The sequence below is a fragment of the Cricetulus griseus genome, chromosome 2, assembly GCF_003668045.3.
Source record: "Cricetulus griseus strain 17A/GY chromosome 2, alternate assembly CriGri-PICRH-1.0, whole genome shotgun sequence".
Taxonomy (NCBI): domain Eukaryota; kingdom Metazoa; phylum Chordata; class Mammalia; order Rodentia; family Cricetidae; genus Cricetulus; species Cricetulus griseus.
This window is the reverse complement of record NC_048595.1, coordinates 219325282-219331343: the sequence shown is the minus strand read 5'-3', so window position 1 is coordinate 219331343 and position 6062 is coordinate 219325282. Positions and strand designations below refer to the sequence as shown.

At 35.2% G+C, this 6062-nt stretch overlaps 1 non-coding gene across 1 annotated transcript; it reads right to left on the bottom strand.

The window, feature by feature from the left end:
• Positions 1 to 4097: 4097 nt before the first annotated feature.
• Positions 4098 to 4203, bottom strand: LOC113834550. The gene has a single exon (XR_003483115.1). It is a non-coding gene; the product is annotated as a U6 spliceosomal RNA (small nuclear RNA).
• Positions 4204 to 6062: the final 1859 nt, after the last annotated feature.

The following is a 6062-nucleotide window of genomic DNA, read 5'->3' as shown; positions in this document are numbered from 1 at the left end:
AACACTCAAAAGCATTCCCTGGTGATGTTCTTCCTTCAGCAAGGTTCCAAGTCTTAAGGATTTAATATCATCCTCAAACAGTACTAGTATCTGGTAACCAACTGGTCATGTACACGAGCCTCTGGGGGACATTTTTTTCTAATCACCACATTATCTAATTGTATTTTACCACTGTGCATTGAAGAAGCTAAATCTAAAGATATTGCCTATGTTGCTGTTACTACCATTAGAGGTGCTGTCCAAAATACCTGTTGGTAGGGAAAAGTCAAAATGAAATCTCACACACATCTTATAAGCAATATCTAGATTCACACCTCTTGCTTGAATAGAGTAAAACATTCCTTGCTGTATCATACTTCCTTCATTGTGGTTCTTATTATGGTAAGGAATGAGTCATTTGTAGTAGCATGTCCTTCAGATCAACAGTGGGCAGTTCAATAAACATGGGACTTAAACAGTGAGTATTCTGATAAATTACTAACCAGGTGGTAATGGGTAATCCACTTCATTTCCATGACACACATCTAAACTAGGAATAGCTATCTACATGCTGCACTTTTGCTGTGGCAAGCTTACCCAAACCAGTACCTAATATTCCTAGTAGTTCTTCAAAATATAACTTAGTACCTGCCTGCTCTTTCACAGCTTTGCATAAAATTCATGAAAAAGACATGATGTTAAGACAGCCAATTCTTATTCCAATATTATGCTCTTTTTGATATCTTGAAGGAAAACAGTAGCACACTGAAAGTAGTGATTTTCTGGGAAGAGGCAATGGATGGCATACTTTTGGGGGGAGCAAACTTTGTCTCATGTTCTATTTTTTTTTTTTTTGGTATTTCGAAACAGGGTTTCTCTGTGGCTTTGGAGGCTGTCCTGGAACTAGCTCTTGTAGACCAGGGTGGTCTCGAACTCATAGAGATCCACCTGCCTCTGCCTCCCGAGTGCTGGGATTAAAGGCATGCGCCACCAACGCCCGGCTGACTTTTGTTTTTTGTGTCTGTGAACTTGTACAATTTAAATGTTTCATATGAGCAGGATCATACAATTTCCTTTATTCACAGCATTTTTTAAGCAACCTAGTGATTATTCATTTTATTTCAACATGTGCCAGATTCCATTTCTTTTTATGACTGAATATTCTTCAATTGTTAATGCATCTATCACACATCAGATATCTACTCTACTAATTAATACTCAACATTCTTTCTACCTTTTTTTCTGCTATGGATATTGTTGCAATGAATATTGGCATGCAGCATTTTATTCGAGTATCTACTTCCAGTAACTTAGTTGAATTCTAAGTAGTAAGTAGAGTGACTGAGTTGAGTGGTATTTCTATTTTAGCCATTTTAGAAAATGCCAAAACCTTCTCCATCACATTGAGCTCCAGCATATATTTTTCCAGTCTTTTAGGTTCTTCACAATATCATCACACTTGTAATTTCTTGATATTTTGTTATACACCTTTCTCATGGTGTGGATGTTATCTCTTTGAGACTTTTATTTGCATGACCCATATATCGAATAATCTCAAGCACCTTTAATATGCCTAATGGCCATTTTCATATTTGTTTTAAATAAACATTTGATTTGGACATTTGCCAGATTGTGAAGTGTATTTTATCTTTTTGTTGAATTATAAATGTTAGATATTACATATAATAGATGATGGACAATAGACATTTATGGCATGTGATTTGCAGATACATTTTTCCTGTTCTGAAACTATCTTTTCACTTTATCAAACACATTCTTTGATATATGGAAATTCTAACTTTTAAAAATCTCTAAAATTGTATTAACCATTTTTGTCTTTATTTTTAAGATGATCTGAGTGAATTAACTACCATAGCCTTTTAAATTTATTAATTCTTACTATGCCCTAATTTCTAAATCAGTTTTCTTGTTCCATAGGCTTCCTGGTTGATAGTTTTTTTTTCCAAGCATTTATAATGTGAACTGTGTCATCCAACTGTCTTTTGTTCTCCATGATTCTGATGAAAAACTGGTAGACTCTCTTATCACAAGTTATTTTTCTTTCCAGGATTTAAAAAAAATATCATATAACAATGTGCCTCAAATGTGTGTCTTTTTAGTTGATCTTTCATGAAACTGATTGAGATTTTTGGATCAAACTCTCGGGTATGTTAATGCTAATGTTTGTGTGTATACATGTGTATGTGCATGTGTACCTGTGTGTGTTTATCAAATGTAGGAAGTATTCAGTCTTTATTTTTTCAAATATTCCTTCCTGCTCCTTTTTTTTCCCTCTTCTTCACCTGGGAAACCCACAGTGCTTATGCAGGTAAACCTGATGGCATGTTATATATTCTCCAGGAAATATTAAATTGCTCCCTTATGTTTTTCTTATAGATCAGGCTCAAATATTAATTTTCTTTCCAACTGCTGAATATTTACTTGTTCAAGTCTTAGTTTTGGGTTTTTGTATGACTGTTATTGTCTATCTTAGTGCTTCAGTTGCAACTTGATTATTTTATTTATTTATATTTATTTTGGTTTGTCTTGAGACAGGGTTTCTCTATATTTTTTTGGAGCCTGTCCTGGAACTTTCCCAGTAGATCAAACTGGCCTCAAACTCACAGAGATCTGCCTGCCTCTGCCTCCCATGTGCTGGGATTAAAGGTGTGTGCCACCAATGCCCAGCCACAACTTGATTCTTAATTTCAACTATCTTCTGTCTTCATATTATTCTATACCATTTTGTTTGGTTCCTTTTCTCTATTTGTTGTATTTTCTTGTTTATTTCAGAAAGATCTCACTGTGTAGTCAAGGCTGGCCTCAAATGTGTGGTGATCAGCTTGTCTCAGCTTCATAAGTCCTAAGGTTACAGCCTGGAACACCACAGCCAGCCTTTGCTTCTCTGTTCATGTGTTCTTGGGCTTATTTAACACTATGCTTTTGAAGTCTTGCCTTGTGATGCTGATGTCTAGGCTCTCTCATGAATAGTGCCTGCAAATTAATTTTGTGCTTTTAAAAAACGGTACTTTTCCTATCTTTGTATGCCTTTTCATGATAGGAAAGGAAATAAGCTTCACAAAAGAACACATATCTTATTCCTTTCATATAAATTTCTTTAGAAGAAAACTGGTTACATAAAGCAGATTAGTGGTTATCTAGAATTGGATAAAAATTGTTATAGACACACTTTGGAGGATAATGGAAATTCTTATTTTCTTTCTGGCAATGGTTTTATGATCTATCTGTACATCAATATTGACAAAATTGCATATTTTAAAAATATTCAACTTATTGCACATTGATTATATCTCATCTCATGAAGTTGCAAAAGATAGAATATGTAGGAAAGTCCATCTATAAAAAACATAAGTCTGAATTTAAACCTGCTTACAAAAGTATATTATATCAAAATAATATATGTATGTGCATATATAGGTATATACATATATATGTGTGTAGGCATTCTTATGAAGTATTTGTTCATGTGTATGCATGCATATTTATATGCAGAAATATTCCTGCCTCTCTGAAAAATAAACATCATTACCTCTTATAAAGTTTGGTAATATTGATATATATGGCACTAGTGATGTTCATTTGAAACTGAAATTATTGCAAAAGGTGAGTAAGATTGAGTAAGATTGAGATTAAAGTTTCTCTGGCTATTTAAAGTGAAACTTTTATTTAAGGAGACTTTATCTATAAAGAATAGAGGGCATGGCAGTGATGTTAAGTGTGCATGCTGCACCAGGCTCAGTATAATTAGATCTTGACTGTATTTATATTGTGGAACAATTAAAATATAATTTTGTGATTCCTCCTTTTCCCTCATTTCCTCATATTTTCACTTTATTTTCATTTTCTTCTTTTCTTGTGTTGTAAAACAAAGAGGGATCGGAAACTTATAGAGAGCAAACAAATTTTCATTGGCTGTTTAAAGAGCCAGCCTATGTTTATGCTCCTGTTTCTTCTGCTATTTTCTCCTTTAGCCTATAAAATAATGGATGGTACAGTTATACTACTTCCCCCAAAGCAACCTCTGTTGCCAGGTACTGGAAGTGATGTGTGCCTTTGGGGGGTAAAGCAGTATACTAGATCTAGCAGAGGAGGACTTCTTATAATTCTAATTCTTCACAAATTTGTGCGTCATCCTTCCTCAGAAGCCATGCTAATCTTCTTTGTGTCATTCTAATTTAGTATATGTGCTGCAGAAACGAGCACATAATTCCATTTCTTACCATGCACTTCCATTAATTTATTAAAGTTATGTTTAAGCAAATCATGATCACAGTTGATGAGTGTGCAATACAGATGGATTGCTTGTCACTCATGGAACTCAGTAATAGCCTAATGTAGGGAAAGAGGTTCAGGGGATATAAATACATGTAAAATTAAATTAGAGAAAGAGTTGAGGAATGACAATATTTTAAATATAGGGGCCAGAGAAATTCTGTGAAGTGATATTTGATCAGAGACACGAGTGATATCAATGAGTAGAGTAAAGAAGGGTCTGGACAAACACATAGGAAAAGGCCATCATCTTTTCTGACCTGACTGACTTCAAGACTACTGGTCTTGCATTGTGTATTAGTCATCATTCCTTAGAGTAACAGAACTACAGAAATTATAGAATGAATCTCTCATATCTATCTATCTATATCTATCTATCCATCTATCTATCTATCTATATTAGTTTGAAAGAAACAACCTCCAAAAGAGTGTCACTATTAGGAAGTGTGGCCTTTTTGGAGTGTGACCTTGTTAGAGGAAGTGTGTCTGTGTGGGGTTGGGCTTTGAGGATATCTATGCTCGAGCTATGCCCAGTGTCACAGTTCACTTCCTGTTGCCTGGCGGCAAAGATGTAAAACTTTCAACTCCTTCTCCAGCATCATGTCAGCCTGCATGCTGCCATGTCCCACCATGATGAGAATGAACTAAACTTCTGAAACTATAAGCCACCCCAATTAATTGTTTTCCTTTACAGGAGTTGCTGTATCATTGTTTCTCTTTACAGTAATTAAAATTATAACTAAGACAACACACACATAAACACATACATACATATGTACATACATATACATACATGCATACTTATATTCATGTATAAAGGGGATTTATTGGAAAGATTTACAGGCTATGGTCCAACAATTGCTGGCTATGAGTGCAAAATCCAAGAATCTAAAAAAGTTGCTCAGTCCATGAAGCTGGTTTTCAGTAGATGCTGGAATTCCTAAGAAATAGGATCTAATACCAGTCAAGGAATGGACTTGCCAGCAAGGCAAGAGCAATCAGGAAAAGAATAAAAGCTTCCTTATATAGGCTCCCAGTAGATGGTGAAGCACAGATTAATGGTGTGTTTCACTGCCTCATCACCCAGATTAAAGGTGTGTTTTTATTCTTAGTTCAAAATATCAATATTAAATTTGTGTCTTCCTACCTCAAAGATCCTAAGTAGAAGTAGATCTTCTTACTTCAACTTAACCAGAAACCCCCCACATGTGTGCCCTCCATTTTGAGGTTTTAGTTAATTCCATATATAGTCAAGTCAATAGCAATCACATATTGCACAGCCAATATACCAGGCTGGCTGTCTTAGAACACAAAGAAGGGGCAGTTTCTGAAGTTGAGTTGTGTTAGGTGTGGTCATGCACATTGACATAGTTCCTGATACAGAATAAAGTCTTAGGACTGAGGTAAGCATATCAAAGATGATGGGATTCATCATTTTTCCTATTCTTTGAAAAATTTCATACAAATATACAATGTATCTTTTTCATATTAACCCCCAATCCTTCCACTTCAACTCTTTCTGCTCCCCAAAACTTTTCTTTCTAAGCTTCAAACCCTTTAAAAAATATACTTGTAAATCCCTGGGTCCAGTTAATGCTGCCTATGGAAGCATGCATGTGGAGTTATCCAATGGGGAATGGGTAGGCTACGAATGGAACCCACCATGTGAAACATAACTTTTGTTCCATAGCAGTTATCAAATATCAATTGCTCCTCAGCCAGGGTTAGGGCCTTGCGAACTCCTTCTCCTTCTATCTTAGAGTTTTTAACTGGCTTGATGTTGTATAGGT